Source organism: Crinia signifera, chromosome 5, assembly GCF_055691185.1.
Source record: "Crinia signifera chromosome 5, ASM5569118v1, whole genome shotgun sequence".
In the NCBI taxonomy this organism is placed as follows: domain Eukaryota; kingdom Metazoa; phylum Chordata; class Amphibia; order Anura; family Myobatrachidae; genus Crinia; species Crinia signifera.
This window is the reverse complement of record NC_139221.1, coordinates 40388684-40414978: the sequence shown is the minus strand read 5'-3', so window position 1 is coordinate 40414978 and position 26295 is coordinate 40388684. Positions and strand designations below refer to the sequence as shown.

Below are 26295 nucleotides of genomic sequence, written 5' to 3'. Positions count from 1 at the left end.
GTTTTGAAAAGCAAAGTGTTGAAGTAACAGTGAAAACATGTCATGTTTCAGAGCTGGTGCTCAGGAGCAGCTCGGCCACAATGACCCATAATAGGCCTAGTTCATTATATGACCATTTTCTAGACCTGTCACTATACAGGTGCGCCTTGCCTGAATAATAGCTACTGATACGTCAAGGAGTATTTACAGCCCCCGACGTGATAAAATACTGAACTTACGGCGTTACTGGCAGAGGCTGAACGGTATACATTTGCACTGTGTATCTTCTAGAAGCAGAGGCAGAACTCTGGGAGGCAATGGAGTCATCTGCCGCCGGGCTCCTGCTCCCAAGGGGGCACCTCTCCTCCCCATGCAAGTTTGAATCAGTTAATTGAAAGCCATTGATATCACCAATATTTATCTTGCCTTCGGGCAACTGGGACGAACTTACGCTACTGTCTAGAAGGTTCTACATAAATAGAAGTCAATTCTGATTGGTTGCTATGGGAAACATCCCATATTCTATGGAACTCCTATCTTAGTAAACAGACCCCAAAGTAATTTTAGAAAATAAAAATAAAAACCATAGCACAGAGTTTAATGTCACAGAAAAGAAGAAAATAACAATAAACATACTGCGGTTTGAGTAATAACTTTCACCGGCTGCATATTCTACCCCCAAAAGGTACCAGGTAAGGCAGCCATTTAGGGCACGCTACATAGATTACCCGGGGTGGAACAGACAACCCTAGAAGAGATAACACAAAATGGGGAAGTTGCAGCATACTAAAGCTAGATGCCAGGACCCTTATATAACCATCAGGTCCATGTATTCTTTTACCCATCCACGGGAGAACCAGGCGAGACAGCCATTCTGGAGTGCAACAAAATATAAATTTTGCACTGTATAAAAGGAGAGATAAATATATTTGCAGTACAACATTGTGGCAGTACCAAATACAGCAACAATATCTCTCCATTATACACTTTATCCATTGCCTAAAAACCCAGGCAATTGCTGGATATACCCGGACATGGGCTCGATGGGGTTTATTTTTCTACGATGGGAGTTCTGTTGAAGATGGGCTGTTGCTATGGGCAACCAATCAGATTATATCTATTATCTTCTAAAAAAGTGCTACATAAATAAGAAGCAGATTCTGATAGGTTACCCATAGCAACATCCAATCTTCAGTAGAACTCGCCTCATAGTCAATAAACCCCAATGGAAACGGCTACTAGGAAAAATCGGTTATTTTCCAAGGAAACAAGCAGCGTTTTTAGCGGGAAAACCCGCTAACAGTGCAGTGAAAACGTCTCTTACCGGAGATTTTATACTTGGGTCAATCCAAAATCTGCTGATTGGTCCTTCCAGGGCCAATTAATAATTAACGAATATTTTTAATGACTCCGGGTCTACTAAACCCAAGAAAACTTGGGAAAACTCAGTGGAAACGGGGTCTAAGCCAGGTCCGACCCAGCAAAATCTGGTTAAAATTCCTGATAAAAATTTTGGGAGGGACTCAATATTTTGGCGGAAAAGGGGTTTAATATGGTTAATAAAGCAAATGTCAACATACAGATGGAGCTGCTCTCGTTGGAGCGGTTCCCGGCTATGTGATCGTCAGCCCTCGCCAGCCTGCACTGCCCCCACCCTGTCCACCAGAATGGGGCGCATGCACACGAGAAGCTAGTGTGCCCTATTCTCTGCAAAGGGACATCCACCGGCCGCGCCCCCCCCCCCGCCAGCACTCGAGATATGTCGCGCTGGCGGGCACAATGAGGCTCCATCTGTATTTACAGCTTAATTAAGGGAATGAGGACAAACAAGGAAAAGTCCTGGGAGCCACAGGCGAGACTCTTGAGGGCCACATTGTCGCAGTATCATAACTAACTCACCAAATTTTATTAGCCACGTTCCAAACGTCGCATATTTTTTTATTTACATTTTACAACTCCTTACAGTAAAAAATTATGTCGAAATTTGAAACTGTTTTTATGATCTTTAGGAAATATTAGCTCGCTCACGAATATCCATATGGAAAACCAGGGCATCTCTTTAGTTCCAGTGCGTTGTGTGAGTCAGGAAATAATTCAAATATACATTTTCAAGTGGGTTAATAAATAGCCCAGGCAGAGGTGACCTGCTGCTGCTTCTGTCTGGGGCCAGCAGCTTCCTACTACTATGTTATAATTATTATTTCCTAGCACAGCCTTTAAATGTTCTCTGTTATTTACAAGAACTAAGTAATGGTTGACAGAATAATTCCATTGATGCGTATTGTTATTCATCCCGCTGTACCTTGAAGGATGACATTCAGATCACTCTCTTTACCGGATTCAGTACAATACATATCCACTAGACCAGCTAAGAGGGTTTCACTACAAAAAATCTGCACCTCCATCCTTCCCAATGTAGTCACATTAGCTATGCAATGATTATACTTCCAATGAAGGGAACGCTATATGTGCACTGTCATGCATCTTTACTTCAGCATCATTAAGGGACTCATAAAATAAAGTGTTTATTCCATACTTAAATACTCTCCGGGATAAGTACACCAGCCGCACCGGTCCAACCCACTTCCCCAGTGAAGTAGGTCAATGGTTCTCAAGCTCGGTAATCGGGACCCAAACAGTTCATGTTTTTCAGGTCATCCAGCAGGTGCACAGGTGTATTTATTACTCATTTGACACATTTGAAAAGATCCCCAGGTGGAGGTAATAATTTCACTTGCGGTTCTGTGAGGAAAAATGGAAAACGTTAACTGTTTGGTGTCCTGAGAGCTTAATTTGGGAACCTGAAGTCGGTGGTCTGGGGACTTTAGGTTGTGATTGGGATAATGACCATGTTTCCCCCAGGTGTCTCCCGGAGGATGCTTTAGAAACATCGGCAAGTATGGTGTGAGCAAGACACAATGCTATTTGTTGGCTGAAGACCATATAATTATGATGGCTGATCCGATGTACAGCATACCTCCCAACATGAGCCATTCCACGAGGGATGGAATAAGTGCTTCAACAAAGGTGGTAGCAATCATAAATGAAGAGCGAAGTCCAGGAATAGAGCATTCTGTCCCTCCTGGAGAGGGTGATGTTGGGAGGTATGGTACAGGTAGACAAACATTACGAGTTTAGACCATCACAAATAACTGACTTTTAAAAGTGCGCATGTTTTATGGTAAAGATGGAATCATAGGATGAGTAGATCAAGGACAGGGCTTATTTTGTCCTGTTTCTTCGTGTGTCAAGGGTTGAAGGTATTGATAGAAGAGACTGAGAAGAGATCAAATGCAATAAATATGGTTTGGGATGCATAATGCATTTACAACACCTTCAGGAGCCTTTTCACCATAGGATGCCAAAGGGGCAGACTAGATGGGCCAAGTAGTTCTTATCTGCCGTCAAATTCTATGTTTCTATGTTTCCAGCGCTGAAGAGTAAGTATTGAATGCGTCATTAGTTGCGTTGGTGGATACTTAATTACCATAGTTATCTATTGTAAAGCGCAACGAAATCTGCTGCGCTATATAAGAAACTGTAAATAAATAAATAAATAAATACCATAGAAATTCAGTATTGCTCCAGTGTTGAAAACAGTTGCTTATTGAAGTAGCAGTGATACCAACCGGTGCCCGTCTGGTCATGCATGTGCTCAGCCAAAGGTTGCACTGTGTATCGCTCTTCGCAACACTGGACCCAATTTAGAGTTTTCTAATTCTGCTGACTACTAGGTGGCCATATCTAGCCCATAATAATGAATAAACCCATGACATCATCGATGTCAAATGTGCCCCTTATATAATTGATAATGAATCGGCCCATACATTATGGAAGATGAATAGGCTTCTAAGTAATGGACTAGGCGCCGTGCCGTTTCTACAGATGGACAAGTCGCGCAATTGGGGTGCCGCGTCTGCAACAATACTGCTCACTAATGAGTGTACAATAGGTTGCTACGGACAACTATGCTTTTTATTTTGCCCCTATCGCCATATATACGCCCCCATCCCATATAACATATTTAATAAAGGCTTTGATTTACAGATATCATGGATGGCTATTAAATCATAACGTTCGATCCGATTGACATTCATTTCCTGAGGATCAGGGTTATATACCATTGTCAATATGACTACAGGTAATAAATGGAGCGTGCCAAGCCATTAAGCCATTATTTGTGCTATTAAGCTTTTTTCCCCGAGTCATCACTATCCACAAATTTCCGATGCACTAAATCTTTTCCTTTCAGGTAACTGTCCCTTTAAGAGCCTACCATCAAGATGACAGAGCAGGCACTCAGCCCCTGGGGAGCGATGCTGGATGGCTGGCGCATTGTGCTGATGCACGGCTGGCTGCTGGCCTGAATTCCAATATAAAAACAGAAAGTGACCCTCAATTATCTCTTCACATGTTGGTATAACAGCCCTCTTATCAATGCTAAATTGCCAGTTACTGTGAAAAATCGTCTACATAGCGTAATCCTGTTAACGAAGGATTTGGGGGAAAAGAAATAAAAGAAGCAGATTGCTCTCACATAGCAGGAACAAATTCACGTCAAACGCCATTTAAAATCATTATATGGATGGGCTGGACACTGAATCTTAATAGCGCTACATAGATGCGGGCTGATAGATAAAGGGCTAGTAGCCCGAGGCAATTAGAATACGGCAGTTACATTGATTTCATTTAGCATTCATTTGGTTGACCACGAATGTTTGTAACTTGCACGATTGATATTTACCCAGAATATAAATATGCATTATTATTTCGCGAAGTGACTCATCGTTGACAATGAGCTCCCAACTGTCATTTTTTTTAAACACGTGACAGCTAGGAGTTGAATACATGACAGGAGCTGATTGGCTCCTTGTGTAACTTGTTGAGAAATGAGCCCCATAGTATTTAGATGAACATTGATTCAGCTGGTATGCTTCTACATATTGGGCCTGGTTCTAGTTGCGCTGTACATGCGTTGCATATACCATGTTTTCCACATTATACCACATTAGGTATGCGCTGCATACACATCTTTGTGACCATATGTGCGAGTCATAGGCCTCCCCGACATTTCTTGGCGACTTTTCTGGGTGGTAACTGTATGGAGCGCTATAGCAGTCTTGTGACTGTGTTGGAGTGTGTCATTGGTGTGTAGTCAGAGTCACTTACTATTCTGAGTCGTGCATATGCATTGTGAACTCCAAACAGAGTCACGTCTCCTGCATCGCACAAGAGGGAGGTAGAGTGCAGATAATAATGATGACGGACACTGTTGTGTATATTAGAATAGGGTGATGTCATCCTATAGACAACACACATTATGTTTGGAGTTGCATTATTTATAATGTGGACATTAGGGAGATCAGGGCAAAGGTCACTTCAGTGCAGGGTCCACACCCAGAGCCATCTTGATGTATATTCACTCCGGGAAGCTGCCAGAGGTTCCACAATTCTAGGGGCCTTGGAGGAAGGGCGAGTGGTCACACAATCAGAGCAAGGAAACAGCATTCTCCCAGCCTGCAGCCTGACAGTGAATGACTGTCTGCATGATGATTGGTGGGTGGCTGGAGCTATTATCCAATCACAGTTCTGACAGCCGTTCACTGATACATCTTCAGATGATCATTACCTCTTTAAAACAAGAGGCTTCCTAGAACACAAGGGGGTAAATTTACTAAGATATGAGTTCTATTGAAGAATGGAATGTTGCCCGTAGCAGCCAATAAGCTTTTATCTGTTATCTTCTAGTAGGTGCTAAAGAAATAAGAATTAGAATCTGATTAGTTGCTATGGGCAACAGACAAACTTCAATAGAACTCCCATCTTAGTAAATTTACCCCAAGGTGCTTGAGAGAGAACTTATTTTATGGCCTCTAGTCCCCACATTCCATTACAAGGAAGTCCAAGGGAAGACACCTTATTCTAGGCCAAGTGCCATGGCATTTTGATTCATAGCATCCCAACGCCCACCCCTCCCTCCAATCTCTCCATTGTATCACAGAACAGAGGGGTGTGCTGGCATGGGGACACAAGCAGAGGGTATCCCAGGGGCTGTGCCAGCAGTATTTTGTGAGAAAAGGAAAACAACAACAAACAAACATAGTTGAAATATTCCCACCAAGATGATACGATGTAACAAATACATAAATCACACATAATAATAAATAGTAATAAATCAGTACAAATCAGCAAATATAACTGTGCGGAAAACTGCACCAGAATTTTCTCGAGACTCCAATCAAATGAGTTGTTGATAAATATTAAAAATAGGGAAACAATTGGTAAATGTATCATATAATGTAAGTTAGGGTTTTTTTTTTTAAATAAAAAAAACACACAGAAAAGAAAGGGGCGCTCACCCTTAAATTATTATTTTTTTAAATACTGAAGCAGTACGTGTTTATCTTCGGAACGAGATGGCGAACTCAGTCATGGCACAGTAGGCAAAAACATCATTGAAATTCAGAGGCAGCGTTCACGGGAAGGATGCCTCAATTTGTATGCAAGGGATGCTGCCTTGCCCTGAATACATTATGAACTGGCAGCATGCTAATACGCCGAGCTATCATAAGCACCAGATGGAACAGTAGGCAGTACATGTCCCATCAAACCTGAAGACGATGTATTATTGTCCCTACTCAGGGTTTTTAACTGCAATCTTTTGCCCAGGTCCCCAGACTTCTTCATTTCTGTACACTCCTTCGCCTGCTTCCGCTGCATTGCCCCTCTCTCCAGGGTTCTCCCATCTCTGTACATTTTATGTATGCAGAAACTGGACGAGTAGTAGACATACGCGCAATCATGTAAGGGTATACACACAAAACACACACACGCAAAGGTAAAAAAAAGCACATAGGGACATATAGATATACACACACAGATGCACATAAATAAAGACACATACACAAAGATGTAGACATGTAAATGCAGAGAGAACTACACACACAAAAATAAATACACAGACACACATACACACTCACACACATACACACACACACACACACACACAAGGTACAGACACACAGCCTTACACAAAAATACAAAGACATAGAAAAATCCATAGACACAAAGATAAAAATATAAAATAAAACATATTGATACATGCATACACACACACACACACACACACACACACACACACACACACTATACTCAGAGATATATACAACCACAAAGACATGCAAAAAAAAAAAAACAGAAACATAGACAAAAAAGCAACACTAGGACACATAAATACATGCATACATCCAAACAAACACACACACACACACACACACTAACACACACTATACTAAAATATATATATATCATATATACAACCACATAAACACGCAAAAACCCTCAGAAATAAATAATAAGAAAAAAGAAACACTAGGACACATAAATAGTATACCTGCATAGAACCAAACAGACAGACAGACACACACACACACACTACACTCAGAGACATATACAACCACATAAACAATCAAAGACAAAACATAAATACAAAGGAACACACGTGAATAGACACACACAAGGACACACATATAGACACTCATACGTGCAGACATACACAGACACACACGGAGGGTTTAGCAATGGAACATCAAAGCAATGGAACAAGCACAATTTAGTTTTACTGGACTGGAGCAATGGGTTGAAGCCGCACATCTGGATATACTTATTGAATACGCTGCTTTCTGGAAAGAGTGAAGAACCAACCTACTGTTTTATCTGCGTGGCGACGCTAGGCAGTAAACCTTTCCTGTCCTATTGTAACATTAAGAGAAGGGTTAAAATCAAATGCTTTCAGAGCATGCTCATTTTGAATTCTCCATCAACCTGACAGTCAATCGATTCCCTTTTATCTCTTCTTCTAAAGAGGGATTAAACCTCAAAAATCTATTGATACATGCAATAGTTATTAATGGATATTTGCTGAATACCATCAGTTATTTGCTCTGGCCAACAAGGAGCGTCCATCTTTCTAAATGGCAATATTGTGAAATATATCGAAGAGTAATGAAACTCGTATGTTAATAGCAATAACTTTCTTTGATCTACATGATTGGTAAGCATAAAACGGGGTAAAACGGTGCATTACTGTCAGATCGGAACTTTATTGACCCAAGTCAGTGACTTAAGACGTGGGATGGACTTTTATTGAAATGTGGTAGTGTGCGGCGAGCAACGATTTGATTAAACAAAGCTGTTCTGACAACGAAAGATAGAGCAACACAACGCGCTTCACCCTCACTCTCAAATTCCTTTTTTTGTTGTTGCAGGTTTAATTCTTTACCAATGCTGCTTTTCATGTGGGGAGTTCCAGGCCGATTCAGGACAGTGATATTTCAGCATGGCCTTCACATAGATTAATATGCCTGTGCTGTGTTCTCGGATCACCCTCTCTAAAGCAGTTCTTTTAAATGGCAAAACCAAAAGCAGCAAAAATCAAAAAGCTGTGTTAAGAGATAATATTATTGATTTTAGCTTGACTCCTGTGATACAATGCAATTTTGTGGAGAGAATGTAAACAATTTGCCACCTGCTTGCCGGTGTCACAGAAATAGCTGCTATTTTGAAAAATAAATTGGCAATTTTACGCTAATGAGCCAGCTGCAGAGTACACAAAAATTGGGTAGATGATAGGAGAATAAAAAGGTTTTCCAGCTCCCCTGACCTGTGAAGAGGTTAGTTAATCATAAAAAGAATTTAAACTGGGCAATAATGAAATTGCCTGAATTTTTGTTATGGGTAAACTGACAGCGGCATTCTGTGTATGGAGAGCAAAATGCATCAAAACAAAGGCATTTTATTACTACAGTATTATTATTGCCCTTAATTTACATAGAGCCTTTCAGGTCAAGCTTTTACGTAGCCTCCGGACTCACCCAAGACCCACATGTACAGTCTATTATTTGATGTTTTAAAAAACCATAAATCTATTCCCACCGCTCCATGATAAAGTATAGCTCAGTCCCAAAGCATGGAGAGAGATAATGTACCAACATACCAGCTCCTAGTTGTCATTTATCATACAGGCAGCGAGATGTACTAAGCCTTGAAAAGTGATAAAGTGGCGCGTGAAATACCTCCAACCAATCAGCTCCAACCAATTTGTCAAACCCATCCTGTGACATGGTAGTTAGGAGCTGATTGGCTGGTGGTTTATCACTCTCCATTTTATCATTGGAATACTAAAATGCGATAACAACCCAAAAAATCCAGTTTGTGGGGGCTTTACAGCATTTTCCATATGTACCAAGCTGCAGAATGCGTTACATTTCAGATGTCGGAGAAGGTCAGTAATGCCATCTTTGGGTGGCATTACCCGAGAGAAGCCTAGGCTTCTTTATGCATATCTTTCTGAGCTCATGCGCAGATGGGCTTCCATGTCCTAAACCCAAAAGTCCTTTTATCACAAAGGAAAGCTCTGATTGGGAGGGCTGCCTTTTGCAAGTTTCTTGGTACATAAAGACATTTTGCCCCCGTACGCTACCCTGCGTTGGATGTTTATGCAAAACATCCATTTCCAAAGTGGCGGGGATGTTGGGAGAGCGGTGGGGGGAGGGGGGGGCGTGTGGCGTTAGAAGACTCGCTAAGCAACAAACTACCGCTGCCCCCATAGGCTGGTACTTCCCCCTCCTCACCTCAAATGGCATCAGACTGTCAATCACTGACCTTGCGTGTTGAGTACAGTACTTATAAACAAACAGGCAGATTGGGCAAACACAGTGCGTGGTTTCGAGCATTTATAACAATACAAATAAGTTTGATTGTCCACCGAATAATGAGGGCAGCCAGGTGGCTGCAGCTGCAGTGGCCACACTTTAAGTAAGTTGGACAGCAAAGGACATGGCGCTTAGTATAAAGAAATGTAACAATGACTGGAGTTCTGTGTTCTAGAAACATATAATATGTAGATGAAAACGTCTTTATACAGCTACTTTGTTCAATAAAAAGCACGTCTATGGGAATGCTGAAACATATGTTATTGTTTAATGCAAAAGAGGCCAATAGATTTGAAGGAAGATAGCAGTGTACTTCATGGTGTGCTTTAGAAACGAACATTTTCTATTACCACGGTAATTCAATGCCACAGAATGCAAACCCTATGAAAGATGATTTATTCACCAACACCACTGATAATGGCTTCCAACTATTCATTTATCCTGTAACCGAAACACAACTGCACTGTATTTATGTGTAACTTAGAGCCAGCCTTGGCTTTTGTCACAATCTGTCATCGTCACACACTCACACTGTGATGGTCACCGTCTCCTTCCTTGCACCCCGCCCTTATTATCCGGCACCGTCTGGACCAAATAACCACCTCAGAATACTGGCATCAGGCCTCCACATATGAGTTGTGTTAAAATGTGCAATGTAACTCCATGGAAAAAATAAATCCCAGTATCAGGACAAATACTGACAATTACTCATTTAGGATGAGTGAAATTATATTTAGGTTAACATATAAGCATGTCGCTGCAATGCAATTCTCATAGTGCATTACATTTTTTTTATGTAGTTTTAATTTTAAAGAGAGGATCTATTTCTTGTATCAGAACAGATAGAACAGATTTGAACATTCTTTCATTTGATGCCCTTAAAACATTAAGGGGCCCATTTATCATATAATATTGGTCTGCTAATTTTCCCCAAAAACACACGTTTTCGGGGGATAGCCGCAAATATTAAGTATCACCAGAATGTTTGTAGGAGGAACCACAGCAGAAATCACCGATCCTTGTTGCAAACCCTCCTGTCCCAGCTCGCGGCCGCATCCCACATAGGTTACTGTGTATCAACATCGGGCAGCACCGCAGTGGGACCTGGGGCTACCGTGATTCTGAGACGGCAACAGCTGGCGGCGAGGTGCGGCAGCAGGGGCTTATGCTAACCAGGCACGCGCAGAAGCCGGCGAAGCAGAGCGGAGGAATGGGCTCCTTTTCGAAGGCCCTGTCCATGCGCCTGCAGGTTGATACAGTCAACCGAAGAATCGCATATTGTAATGCGATACTGGGCGGTAAATTACACCCAGATAGTATTGCATATACCAGTGATGGCTAACCTTGACACTCCAGCTGTTGTTGAACTACACATCCCAGCATTCCTTGCATCAGTTTTACCATGGGCAAATAGTAAAACTGTAGCAGGGCATGCTGGGATGTGTAGTTCAACAACAGCTGGAGTGTCAAGGTTAGAGATCAATGGCGTTTATGGTCCAATAATAAATGGGCCCCTAACAGGCAAAAGTAAACCAATTTATTGCGTGATAACGATCATCCCTTTCAACAGCTCTCTCCTGGTAAAGTTGATTTCTATCAACTTTACCATAACTAATGATAACAAAATAACCAGTAAGTTTGATATCTATCAAACTAAAAAAAAAAAAATGAGAGTATTGGCAAGATAAGTATGAAACATGAATTATTCATGGAGATAAAGAAATCTCATCGTAGTTTATTAAGCACTAATTGCCGCTAGAGAGTAAGTGCAGGATAGCAGGATTCCCCTTGGTTCATGCTGTTTTACTATAGGGTTAAGTAATAGGATTACGGTTAAACCCTATGGGAGAAAAAAAAGAAAAAAACAAATCGCTTTATTGTGCATCAATATCCCAAATGGTTTTAGACATTTAAAACATAGATTTCTATTCCATGGCTAATGGAACCGCATCTCTATTTTTAAAGGAAATAGGCAACGCAAAAAGATTTGCTGCAATGGCGATATATTATTACGCCGTCAGCATTCAATACTCAGTATTTTTCCTTTATAGCATATGCACTTCCCTAATTCCCATTATTGAGCGCCAATGCCATCCAGAAGGAGACTTTACCGAGTCTATACGGTTATTAGGTCAACAGTATAAAGGTTGATGTGCATTGGGTTGACTACTGAAGGTCGACACCTAAAATAGGTTGACATGTCTAAGGTCGACAGGGTTGGAAGGTCAACACAAGCATTAGGTGAACAATGGGAAGGTCGACATGAGTTTTTCACTTTTTTAACCAATGTGTTCCGACAGGCGGTATTTCTTGCCTTACCATTCACTACGGCATGGTGGGAGAATAGAATAGTGTGCCCGAAGCATGGCAAGTGCGGTGAGCCGTGCAAGGGGACGCGGTACACTTAGACAGTGTTCATGTCGACATTTGGGACAAAAAAGTGTTGACCCTCTTTGACTGTCGACCTTCCGACTACTTTCAGTGGTTGAACCAATGCATGTCAACCTAAATTGGGTAAACCCAATGTAATTTAGGGAAAAACTTGAGTGAAAAATACTTGTTCGTTATTGTTGTAGAAGGAAAAATCATTCTACCCCTGCAATTACCTCGTAGGCCTTCTCTCCAGTTAGGTACATTAAGCCTGGGCAATAGGTGACTATCACATGCACTTACATGGTGACTTTTTCCGCAATGACATCACCAACCTCACCCATCAATGTTAGATGCCAAAAATCTTTGTAGATCTCATCAGGACCAGGCATAGCTAGTAGAATACAGCACAATGAATCTGATTCTAAGTGCAGAATTATTGACAGCAAACTACACTTATGCATCAAGATACATGCAGCATTCCTAATGCTCTCCTATTTTCCATTTGATGCAGACCTGCGGTATGTTAACTAAGCAGAATGGAATCATTACAACCTTCCAGTAATTGCAACCAAATTCTGTTTATTTATTTATATTTGCTCTATCGAGAGGAAGTTCTCTGCTATATTATCTAACCGCTTGGAAAAAGGAATATTAACAAACCAAATGTCTACATTTAGGAAGTTCCGCTGCGTATTTATGGCGTTATGCATAAATAAAGTCACATTGATCATGCAAAATACGGTTTTGCTAATGATATAGGTTAAGAGTGAACTTCCTGCTGTATATTTATACATATGGGGTCATGTTTCCCCGTGTTTAATGCATTGCTAGATGATTTAAAATGTATGCAGGTTCAGGGGGTGTGGGTTGATCCAGTATAGATAACCAAACTTTTCTACATGATGGTCTTAAGGTCCAAGATCGTAGAGTGCTCCTTCCTCCTACACCATTGACTGCACATTAACATGTTTTGTATAATTGTGCGGTGGGGGACAGGGCACTGATGATGTAAATTGTGCATTCTCAAAGGTGGCGGGGTCTAATATTGCATCACTCGCCATGCAAGAAGGGTGGCATACTCAAGACTATATTCCCTTCCTACCCTCTAACTTTGCTGCGGGAAGTACCTTAGCAGAGGCCACTGGGTGTTCATAGGTCTCTAGGTGCTTACCTCACTAATACATGGGTTAGGTTGTTATTACCCTAAAGCAGTTGATATTAACTTACAGCGACACCACTAGTGCAGATGTGACATTAGTTGGGGAGTTTGAATACCTTGAGTTGTTGAGGACGGGCTGGCAGTTGACTCCCATCTAGGCCTTAAGTTGTCATTAGTTATGGGCTGGCAGTTGGTCCCATCTAGGCCTTAAGTTGTTGGTGGTGGCCTGTCAGTTGTCCACATCTAGGATTGAAGCTCTTTTTGGTGGCCTGGCAGTTGTCCCCATCTAGGCCTTAAGTTATTGTTGTTTTTGGCCTGTGAGTTGTCCCCATCTAGGCCTTAAGTTGTTGTTGTTGGCCTGTCAGTTGTCCCCATCTAGGCCTTAAATTGTTGTTGGTGGCCTATCGGTTGTCCCCATCTAGGATTTAAGCTGTTGTTGGTGGCCTGCCAGTTGGTTTGTGAAGGCCCTTGGCCTCACTGATGTCTTGTCACTCTTTCTTACCACCACCATACCTATTTATTTGTTATGACCCTTTTCCCCTGCTATTTAAGTCTCCTGACATAGCAATTGCTAAGAGAGGACAGTCTGGTACCTAAACCACAGCGCTTCTTGTTAAAGCATTGGGAAGATGGAGAAAGTGCTCTATCGCCTTTACGAAATAAGCCCTTACATCATTTTGTGAACATTACAGACAAATGTATCGAATCAGCAGTAAAATCATGTATACAGTATGCTGCGATGAAACAGTTCATGTCTAATAAATGTTTGCAAGCCAAATACTGATGATTTTAATGTTAACCAAATGTTTCTGTATGTCTAATTGTTATCTTGAAAGTCTTTCATTTCTGTCCAGTTTGAAGCAAAGCAGAATGCGGAACACGAGATAAAATACAACATTATCAGTCCGCAACCATATGTTTACACACAGGAACAGGGACAGGTCTGTACTACACTGATTGGACTTCCTTTCCGAAATTCACAGCAACTCATTATACTGCCGCAGGTATATAAATTGATTTGGGTAGGAGGTGTCAGTTCCAGAACAGAGTAGGAATTCCCGGTTTAAATAAACATCTCTCATTCTCGGGGGAGATAAATGTGTTTTTATGCCTTAAACATCTGGTTGGCAAACAATCAACTCAGCTTAATCCATTGATGCCAGCAGGGCTTGGAATCACATTTGGATGGAGTTGGCAGACAGCAGCTACAATCAATAGGCACATGAAGATCTCAGATGCTTTTTATTCAATAAATATTATCTGTGTGGATTAAAACTACCACGGTGATGACTCAGATCCAATTACTGCTCACCTCAGTGTTTTGAAGTTAGGCGGTGGATACAGAGGCATTGTAGCAGCGCTGGTGCTTACATAGCTATTTAAAAATCCCCTTGATAAAAGAGATACATCGCGTTCCCCATTTCCATCGTCATTATAGCCCCATGGCAGTGATTGGGTTATACATTGCATTAGACAGTTTGTGATATGAAGAATTGACACCGAAAAACACATGGAATCCGAACATAAAGGGTAGGTGTATAGAACCTTCTAAAGAGAGATAAAGGCCCTTATTCTGGATCACTCACAAAGGCAAATTCCTTCTTAAGTGGACAAAACCCCCGGGCCCTTATTCTGGTTGGTGCGGCCGGAGCCGCATATGCGGCTCCGACCGTGCAGGCGAATCCCCGCCTTCCATACGGATCGCCACGGCCGTCCGTACGCGGATATGTGGCGATCCGCATGAAATTGGACGGGGATACGCCTCCTCCATGGTGGGAGCAGCCCCTGCATTCGATGGTCGCCGAACATCGAATGCAGGGCCGCACGCTCCACCAGGTCCCGCAACACAAGACCACACGGACACTTGTCCGTGTGAAATCTTGTATGGGGGCGGGCAGCTGACATCCGGCGATGTCAGCTGCCCGCCCCGTACCCACGCGTCACGGCCTCATTACCATGCATACGCCCCGCGTTTGCATGGGAACGCCCATGAAACGCGGGGCGTATGCATAGGGTAATGAGGATAAGTAGCCCCTCACGCCCCTCTACGCCCCCTGTGCGGCGTATAGAGAATCCTTGCGGCGAAATCACCTGCACATGCGCAGAGTGACCTCTGCACATGCGCAGAAGATAAACATCGGCGGCCCGTACGCAAGCGGGAATATCCGCATCGATCAGAATAAGGGCCAGGGGGTGCACTGCAGGTGGGGCTGATGTAACTTGTGCAGAGAGAGTTGGATTTGGGTGGGATTTTACTTCAAAGTGAGATCTATATTTCAGTGTAAAAATAAAGCAGTCCGTATTTTCCCTGCACAGAAACAAAATAACTCACCCAAATCTAATTCTCTTTGCACAAGTTACAAAAGCCCCACCTGCAGTGCACATGGTTTTGTTGTCCATTTGAGAAGGAATTTATATTTGCGAGTGAACCAGAATAAGGGCCAACGTGGAAAAGTTGTCCATATCAACCAATCAGCTTTAGCTATCATTGCACACTCTTGACATAAGTTTATTTGTTGCTATGCGCAACTTCTTCACTGTAAAAGCTGAAAAAATGTGACCTGGAAGACAAATCAGAAGTCACCATCTATATTTACGGAGAACCTGGCTCATTGGTCTTAACTCTCTCTTACCCTACAACATACCTCCCAACTGTCCCGATTTTTGGGTCCATCCTGTTTCCCCTGGGGCCAACAGTGTCCCGTGGTGGTGGGGGGTGGCAGTTGGGAGGGAGGGGGGGCAACATCTCAAAGTTGGGAGGTTTGCCCTACACCTCCATAGTGTCATACATAATTCCAGGGCTGAGACAACATTTAGGAGCCCCAGGAAAAATGGTTGTACAATGCACATACATTAATGTAGCTTTAAGCTATAGTTAACATATATACAATACAGATTAATGAAACTATGATAACATGCAAGGTAGCCAAGTCTATATATGTCAAATAACTACACAAATATTTAAAATTGTATATAAGAGAATTATAGACTTAATTAAAAACCTACTACAGCACAATAATAAGTGTAGCACTAAAGTACTAAATAACCATTTATATAAGAGTCCTCACAACATATGTCCAACAAGAACAATCATCAGCACCATATAGGGTGCATATACAATAACTCCACTATACAATAACAAATTATAGAAGTCTACCCATTGTGGCCTTAAAAAATATATGTGCTGGTAATTACAGAAGACGATGGGGAAGATGTATGAAACTTCAGATCGAGATAAAGTGGAGAAATTAAAAGTACAGCCTATAAAACAGCAGCTACAAGCTGATTGGCTGTTACTTGATCTCTTTCCAAGGTTTGATACTCTCAAAGCAAAGCATCGAGAATAGTTCTAAACTATTTAAAACCAGCCGGCTCTCCCTTATGCTATAAATCCAGATCCACATGTAATTATAGAAAACGGTTTGACACCCAAAACAACCCCTAAGTTTGGTCCAAGAGTTTCGTAAACATGGGATCATAGGCAACACACCCAACCCTTCACACCCATCACACCCATCTAAAAATGGGTTGGGGTAAGTGGTGGATCCAGAGGCGGGGTTGCAACACAGTCCAAAATTCAAATATGGGAGCCGCACCCACTGCCAGTGAGTCAGTTTGAAATGGCAGTTGATGTGGATCCCCTATTTGAACTTTGCTCCAGCCCCACCTCTGTAGCCTCCCCATGTTGGGGTCAATGGAGCATCTAGTGACTGCTAACCCCTTGGTTCCTAATGGGGATCTGGTACTGCATACACATAAACATAATGGCGAGAATAAGAGAAAGGTAAATATATCCATATTAAACACATACACATGCAAAGGACTGAAAATGAGCATTTCAGACATGATAGTTCGCTGCAGAGATGTGAGAAAATTTAGCCATCCAGCATCAGACTGCTGATGACCAAAAACAATATCTTGCGTACTCACACTAAAATGGCAGCGATTGCTGATGACTGAATTGTTTTCAGAGTTGATAAGAATCCCGATCGGTCTGGAGGTCAGAATGCTACACGTTTGAAGCGAGCTATTAAAAAATTCTGATTTCAAGGAAATAAACTTTAATTATCGGTCTGTGCTTCCCGTGTGAATGAGGACGGTGGAATTTAATAGGCTTTGTTCAGACAGCAGAAGTGATTCAAGTGATATAAACTTTATTGGAATCACAGAGCTTATTATTGGCCTGGCAGGCTCTGCTTGAATTAAATTAGGACTGAAATAAGGAGCTTGTCTCAAGATAAGAGATGAACAAGGCCAAGGAAGGTGACAGAGAAGATTACTTGCAGAGAAGAACTTTACATCTCCATCCGTAAGCGTAACATAATATGGAATTCTGTTGCTTTCGTCCTGATAAGAAACATGGCCGACGAACAGTAGCCAAAGTTAATAACACCTGTCAACGTAGACCTTGGGAAAAGATCTATTACTTTTTCTAACAACATACACATCTAGGTACCGGGGCAACACTGCACTGTGCATCCAGGTTTGCCCTAGAAGTCCTTCCCCACAATTCCTAGAGTGAGGATCTGCCTTCAGATCTGCCTTTTGAGCTTGTGAATAGACAGGTTCAGCACTTGGAACCATGGATGGTCTAATACCACCTGTGCTATCATCATCGGAAGGTTGGTTCATGTAGGTGGCAAGGGCACTTTTATGTATCACGCAAACATTACTTATTATTGCAGTTATGAGATTTATCATCCACAAAGCGGATGCATGAAAAAAAACATTTTTTATAATACTCAAACTGCCCAGTGATAAATATCACTAAGATGCCAAAGACACAGATACAGTACATAGGAGAGAATTCAATTGAACGTGATAGGTAGGGCCCCCATCGCAAGTTTTCCCTCACGCCCCATAAAAGTGTCATGTCGGCTGGGGCGATGTACCACTCTGGAACGGCACAACCAGAGCAGGATTAACAACAGAGTTGTCTATGGGACCCCCACACACTGAGTGGCCCTCACACATAGCTACATAACCACTGTGAGGTCACTGAGGTATGTGTGATCTGTGGGCACTACAATGTGTTTAATACACTTCTACTCAAAAGTGTTCCCTACCCCATAGGGTAGTGAGTACTTTTAGGTGGATCAGGCCATAAGTAGGGTCAAATCAGGCTGCCGTTGCCAGCGTTTAATCTCTGTGGCAATGGCAATCTTTACCCTTCGTCCACAATTGGATTTCCTCCTAAGTCTCAAGCATTCTGAATAAAAGATTATGTACTTGCACATCCGTAATCTATAACGACAGGAGACATACATTTTTGTAAACTATTAAAATACCTCCTTAATCTGTTTTATATAAAACGTCCGCAGCATTAAGGAGGTAGGAGCTGTCAGTTTGTTTTTGATGTAGTATAGAATCAGGAGAAGGGTAAGTGTTGATGAAACATCCCATGTAATATAGAATAATGTTACCTATGAAACACTCTCATAAAAGATCAACAAAACACAAGTATTAATAAAACCTTCTGTACTCTATAATTTTACAGCTGCTACATAAACTGTTCCAAACACCAAAACAAGATCTCGAGGCCTGATATTAATAGAATTTGTCTGTTGTAGAATGGAAAAGCTTTTTGGATATGAAAGAAGTTTTATCAAAACAGGTAATTTTTCAACCGTGTTTTTCAATCTACCACTGACAGCAGTAAACTCTATACATTTATATACAATGGAAATCCATGCATCATACTATCCGATTGCCACAAATGTGGCCAGTTTGTCTCAAATTTTTGCCCTTGTGTGGGTGTTTACATGGATATGGGTGTTTTGTTTAAAAGTGGGCATTTTAGGGAGAGGTGGGGCTTATCTTGCCCTGATTCTATGCATTGGGAGGTATACTGTACATGTAGCAGCAGTTCCAAAATTCAAAAAGGGGAGCCACACCAACTGCCACTGAGCCCCAACTAGTGCGATCTGGGGTGGCAGCTGGTGTGGCTCCCCTGATTGAGCAGTTCCAAATTTCAAAAAGGGGAGCCACACCAACTGGCACTGAGCCCCAACCAGTGAGATCTGGGGTGGCAGCTGGTGTGGCTCCCCTGTTTAAATGTTGGGCTGCGCTGCAACCAACATCAACATCAACGATGACCAAACCAAGAGCTACCAACAGTCATGTTTTCCAGGCCACCTGTGAATCTGTACAATGTGTCAGTTAGGAATTAATGCAGCACATGATTGAAAATGTGGCAGTTAGTAATGACTGCACCTGTGCACCAGCTAGGTGGCCTGGAAAATGTGAACTGTTGGTAGATCTTGAGGACTGGTTTGGCCAGCCCAGGTATACATGCATTAACAGATCCATGACACCCAACTGTCCCTATTCTGGTGACACAGTCCCGAATCGCGGGTCTCAGAACAGAAAAAAATATGGTGTAGAATTTCACCCCAAAATTAGTATTTCTGAGAGGGACTGGATAGATAAGGGTGTGGGATCTACACAATGCTAGGTATCATGAGGGGTGGTGGCTTATCGTGGCTGAATTCTGCATGATTCAACACCAGGACATTCGATCAGTATTCCCCACTGCCGCTAGCAGTTACAAATACACAACAACTTCTGTACGTTTTAGGCCAAATGAACGCTTGCAAGAAGCAATTCTGAAAACGAAAAAAAGACCTTAGAAAACAGAGCAGCAGTAAATGCCAAATCAATGTTCTGCAGACAGTAAACTGGTTTACGGTTTTCAATAAACAATGCACTATTAGAAAAGGCCAGAAAAGACGTTTTTATGATACATAGAGAAGCTAAATGGAAAATACGGACATGATGTAAAAAAAAAAAAGGGGGGGGGGGTCTGGCTGTGAGTTGATGGATCATTTCTACTGGGACCATCTCGAACTTATGTGCAAGTGTTTTAAAAATCTCACATGATGTAGCCATGTGTTAAAAATTACAGTCAGTTAAGTTCTCTGCTAAGAAAAATATGTGGCTAATTTATGAAATGCACTCCATGATGGAGATGTCTTAAGTAAAACCAGATTCTAAAAACAAATCCATTTTTGAAACATGAACTTTGAAAACGGAACGGTTCCAAAGAACATCTGGCGAGCAGGAGCATAGAAAGGGTGGTCTGACCTTATGCCAAGACATCTTCTAAAGGAAGGTTATTATTGCTGGCCGATGCTGACTGATAACCGGCTCGCCTTTTATGGAAACGGACTCAACCTGAGACGCAGGCGATAGAGATGTGTTTTGCAGGCCAGAGACCATCTCTCCTATTACTAAACCAATGTTCTCCAGCCTGTAATGTTTTTGTATTGGGCTTCAAGGATAAACAGTAACACATGGCTTATCAAAAGTATTCTCCAGTATATTAACAACTATGCCTGGATACTTTTGGCTGCTCTTCCCCATGAGCTCTCAGGAAGGAGAGGTATGGGGTACTGATGTGAGAGGCATAATAACAAGATTTGCATCACCACAGCTCCGCCCCCTCTGTAAAATGCTAGGATAAGCAGAAGTGGGTGGGGCTTAATAATGTGATTCAACACGAAACGCATCGCCCGACTGGGAGGAGTGGGTGAAGCAGGACTCAAGGGGAACTCACTGCAATTCACAAGTCTTTCTGGGAAAGAAGCCAACTACATCAGCAATCCATCCTGATTTGTATATTTTCTATTTGTAATATATTAAACTAATGGCATAATCAAGGCATAAATATATAATGTGTTAATATAAACATAAGTGATATTAGTTATATTTCCATAGAAAATAAGACACACATTTGCTTGCATATACAGTATTATTTGCTCCTTGGTATGTTTTAAAATGAGTGCAGTACCATCTCTTAACCTACAGATGTCAGTGTGGCAAAACTTATGTGTTTGGGCACTAAGTAGGTTTCCTCATATACTGCAGTAGAACAGAAACAAAAATAAAGTAAGAACATTTTGAATAATAGAGAATGTCACACTGTAGAGGCGGATGGGTTTATTTACTAATGTAGGGTACACACCACGACGACCCGCTCACGATGCACATTGTGAGCGGGTCGTCAGTGTTTCTTCAGACCCGCTCACGATGATGCGGGGGGGCACGACCCGCTCACGATGTGCACCGTGAGCGGGTCCAATCCAATGGCGACCCGCACCCGGCAGTATGGTCGTTATTCAGATCCTACCTGCAGCAGGTAGGATCTCAATAACGACCGACCCGCGGGACCGCGCATCGGATCGGTATCGGTCCACACCAGGACAGAAAAGGGCCCAATCACCACGCAATCTACATCCAATTGGTCGGAATTGGATCTAGATTGAGAGGATCGGGCCCTAGTCGTCCTGGTGTGTACCAGGCATAAGATGGGCGTTCTATTGAAGATGGGATGTTGCTATGGGCAACCAATCAGATTATATCTATTATCTTCTAGAAGTTGTTAACTAAATAAGTAGATTCTGATTGGTTGCTATTGGCAACATCCCATCTTTATTAGAACTCCCATCTTCGAAAATAAACACCAGTGTCCTCATTTTAATTAGCAAAAATTCTTCTATTAGAGGCATTTCCTGAAACAGTGACTGACAACCCTTAAATGGGAATGGTCTGACCTGACATTTTAAAATTGTAATTTGGTCAATTTAATTAATTTCCAGATTTTTTTTTTTAATTAAGAGTAATGCTGTGAAGTTACATTGTAAACTGATGTTTTCCAGATGTAGATGAGTTAAAAGAAAATGTATTTAGTATAAAACAAAATATCATCTCATCTGTAAATGATTCTTTATACAGTCACTGGCTATCAGCACTCTGATTGGTGGATAGCTCCGTCCATCCACTAATCAGCAAGCTGACAGTCATGCACTGCATAGCTACAGGTTAGGAGGCAGGTAAAGAATGCTGCCTCGTCACTCTGATTGGTGGATAGCTCCGTCCATCCACTAATCAGCAAGCTGACAGTCATGCACTGCATAGCTACAGGTTAGGAGGCAGGTAAAGAATGCTGCCTCGTCACTCTGATTGGTGGATAGCTCCATCCATCCACTAATCAGCAATCTGACAGTCATGCACTGCATAGCTACAGGTTAGGAGGCAGGTAAAGAATGCTGCCTCGTCACTCTGATTGGTGGATAGCTCCATCCATCCACTAATCAGCAATCTGACAGTCATGCACTGCATAGCTACAGGTTAGGAGGCAGGTAAAGAATGCCACCTGCCCGTACTCGGAGGCTCCTAGAATTGTGCGATGCTGGGCAGCTGCCCAGTGTGCCTATATAGTAATATTGCCCTGGGTCCTGGGTTTTGGCAAACATAGAACTATAACAGCTCTGGCAATGGCATGTAGTGAGAACCAACTAGTATGGTTCCTGGTCATGTGATCATTTTAATATCCAATCACAGTGAAAGATTGCTTACAAATCTAAGATTTAAGTGGCATCATCAAAGTGGCATCATCTCCAAACTGTCATGTTAACTACTGTACAGTTTTAGATTAGGTTACTATATATATATATATATATATATATATATATATATATATATATATATATATATATATATATGTATATATATATATACTGTATATATATATATATATGTATATATATATATACTGTGTATATATATATATATATCCAAAAAACTCTAATACAATCTGAAACTAATGAGTCACATATAGATTGAAAAAAGCAGCCACATAAACTTTGTTTAGTTATATTGAGAAATTAAAAAAAAATAGATAAAAAAAACCTGCATAATAGAAATGCATAAATTATCATCATTTATGATGCAAACTACCTACCAGTCATAAAATTAAGTAAAAAAAAAGTAAAAAAATTAGACATATATATATATTTTTTGCAGGATAAACTGGTTTCTGTATTTTAGCAGTAACAATAAGGTTTGATGATCACCGGCAAATAAGATTGTCCCATTCTCAATGATGACACACAGATGTAGATGATTAATAAAGCAGCGTGGGAAATATCGATGTCATTATATTGCTCTTGTCTAGAGTATACCATTAAGAATGTAAAATACATATATTTAGTATTGCTTGCGATCACTGTACGCCTTCTTATCACGCAAAACAAAAATTCTATAAGTACATTTATGCTCATAGGCAAAAAGCTGGTAGTACATTAATGATTGCTCCTATATAATTGTCGTCATAATAATATGTAATCATGTGTCATCTCTGCAAGATAGTACACATGGTTAGATGTGAATACTAATGGCTGCTTTTGCAATTATAAATGTTGTATATATTTATATAGCGCGCACATATTCCGCAGCGCTGTACAGATAATATTTGGTCATTCACACCAGTCCCTGCCCCATTGGAGCTTACAATCTATATTCCCCACCACATGTACGGTATCCAGATGACTGACAGACAATGTCAATAGGTTGACACAATATGGTCGGCATACATCTGTCGACACGGTCAAAAGGTCAACGTGACATGAGTTTTAGGGGATTTTTTAAATCTTTTTTTTTTTAAATCGCACGTACCATCCACTTTGCTCTGATTGGGAACAGTACAGTGTCACCTTGGCTCACAGCTCGCTCATTATGAAAGGGAACACAGTACATTGGGGTTCCACGTTCCCAGGTGTCGACATTGACACTAAAAAAGTTAAAAACCGCATGTTGACTCTTTCAAGTGTCAACGTTTTTTGTCTTGTTGTGTTGACCTTTTTCCAGTGTCGACCTTGTATATGTCGAACATTTGTGGTTGGCATAGACATTGTCAACTTAATATACCACACATGTACACACATACAGATGTAGCCACTCTCACCGTGGCTCCAATGCACTGCAAGTACGTAATGTATTCCCGCAGTGTGTGCGTGTATATCTTAGTCACACCCTGTGCTGCCGTATAAAAATTGTGGGGACCAGGACTGACAAAATTGGCAGGGCCCCCCTCCTTTTTCTCGAACACCTGGCGCGCCTCATGAGATCTGTATCGGCAGCACTGGCCGCGCTACGCAACCTTTACATCTCTTCATGGGAAACGTGAACTGCGTTATTATACTTTCTAGATTCCAGTCCTGGGCCCCCTTTCTATGTAGGCCTGGGATTGGCGTCTATAAAGTATCATTCCTCGTAAGAACACAGTGACCATCAGAGGCCACTCGACAGACCAAATTATTCCTTTGTGTGCTAAAAGATGTAATAACAGAAAGTGAAAGCAATTTTTGTGGGGACACTGATCTGTTTCAAACTTGTTGGATAGGAAGAGGCAGCTGTGACGACAGATTGGAGGTAGGAGCAGATCATGACGTGGGGTGGAGAGCTCGTGGGCTAAAAACGGTCACAGCTCAAAGTGAACGTAAAAACGGTCACAGCTCAAAGTGAAAATAAAAACGGTCACAGCTCAAAGTAAAAGTGCATTGCAGAAGCCGCCATTTTGAGGGGCTTTTAACTAGAAAAGACTCCTCAATCTAGTGGTCCTGAGAAATTCCTCATCAGATGCAGTACTCATTGACTACCTGCCTGCTCATTGCCACTCTCATTAATGAAATGGGATGAAGCAGAGCCATGAGATGGCAGATAGAGGGTTAAACGTGTTGTCACTGAACCAAGATTCCATTAAAAGAAAACATCAGCGCATCAAACCCTGTGTCTAAGCAAAGCACAGGCCGGACACTAAAGCCAATATATTTATGAAAATGCTGAAATGTGCAATAAACAGATTGAGCGGACGTTCATCCTACCGGAGAGTATTAAAAAAAAAAACACTACAGATGGGTGTCAAAAATAGCCAAGTGTCAGATTCTCTCAGGTCTTTCTCTTTTGGCACATGCTACCAGTCACAGCTGTGAATGTATTCTCTGTTTCCAAGTGCAAGCCTAGCTGGCACTCACAGCAAACATTGAAATACACGAGTGCTTGCTTCTACTTTTAGAGGAAGGCAGTAATAATTTAAGCTTGTTTAACAAGGAATGTGGTCTAAATACTGACGACAGATTAAACTGGAATTGTTTGTATTAATAATATCGTTCTGCATTACGCTGCATCTGTTTTATTTATACACACACACAAATGCTACTGTTTGTTGCATCAAAAGGCTGAAAGCATTTCTTCTTTGTTTTTTTTGTTTTTTTAATAAATCCAACCTTAACCCTTTCAGTGCCAAGTGATTTGTCAAAATAGGTGTGAAATTTGCCAAGCTAACATATACATCATAATGACCTGTAATGTTTACCTTACTGTATATATATATATATATATATATAATCTTTTTTTTGCACAACATAAATTTGAATTTATATAACAAATGTGAGCGACGCTGGCGTTTCAAGCGGATAGATGTTGACACTCAAAGGGTTAAGAATCGGAATTGTATTTGTTGTTATTGTCTTATTGTATATCAGGACCTGAAATCAGAGAGACTGGGTCTACATACTACCAGATCAATACACAGAAAAGATGGGGTATGAACTCCAGAGATATATATATATACACATATACAAACACACAGACTTACACGTACATGAGTACTGTATATATAAAATATATAAATCCAGGCAATACAACTCTGAAATGAATCTGAGGATTTTCCACCTTATCACTACTACCGCCTAGCATATCTACACGTCAGGCCAGGACCGTGACCACAGATCAACCCTAAGAAAAGACGTTCTCCCAACAACTGCCAATACCTCAACACAAATGTGGCCATAGAAAAAAGCTGGCAGCCGGATAGTGTTTCAAAACACCATCTGCGCCGTCCACAGACTCTGCGACTAAAAAGCTCAGTGACCTCCCTCAATAAGACCAAGGAATCAGGGAATGTCAGGAAACATCAGTGCGCTAACTGTCTTTCTGTGAAAACATTCTTTCAGTACCACAAGCTCCGCAGCAATACAAAAGTGTTACATGGCCTACCTAGTCCCCTGACACAGCTTCCCGACCCATTCTCTTTCCACTGGTTCTCTCCAGCTAAGCCAGATGTGTTATTCCTGGCAGCGCATCTGAAATTGGGGACTGGACTTACATCCAAGATTAATATTTGGCTCTGCATATTTGACTTGGAGCAAAAAAAATAATAAAATAAAATAGAAATAATAATAATAAAAAAAATTCCTAGCCAGGGTACGGTGTGTTACTTAGTTCTGCAGA

At 41.4% G+C, this 26295-nt stretch overlaps 1 protein-coding gene across 5 annotated transcripts in view; it reads right to left on the bottom strand.

The window, feature by feature from the left end:
• The window catches only part of RUNX1T1 (RUNX1 partner transcriptional co-repressor 1), a 119789-nt gene that overhangs the window by 50745 nt on the left and 42749 nt on the right, over window positions 1-26295 (bottom strand). The window lies entirely within an intron of this gene.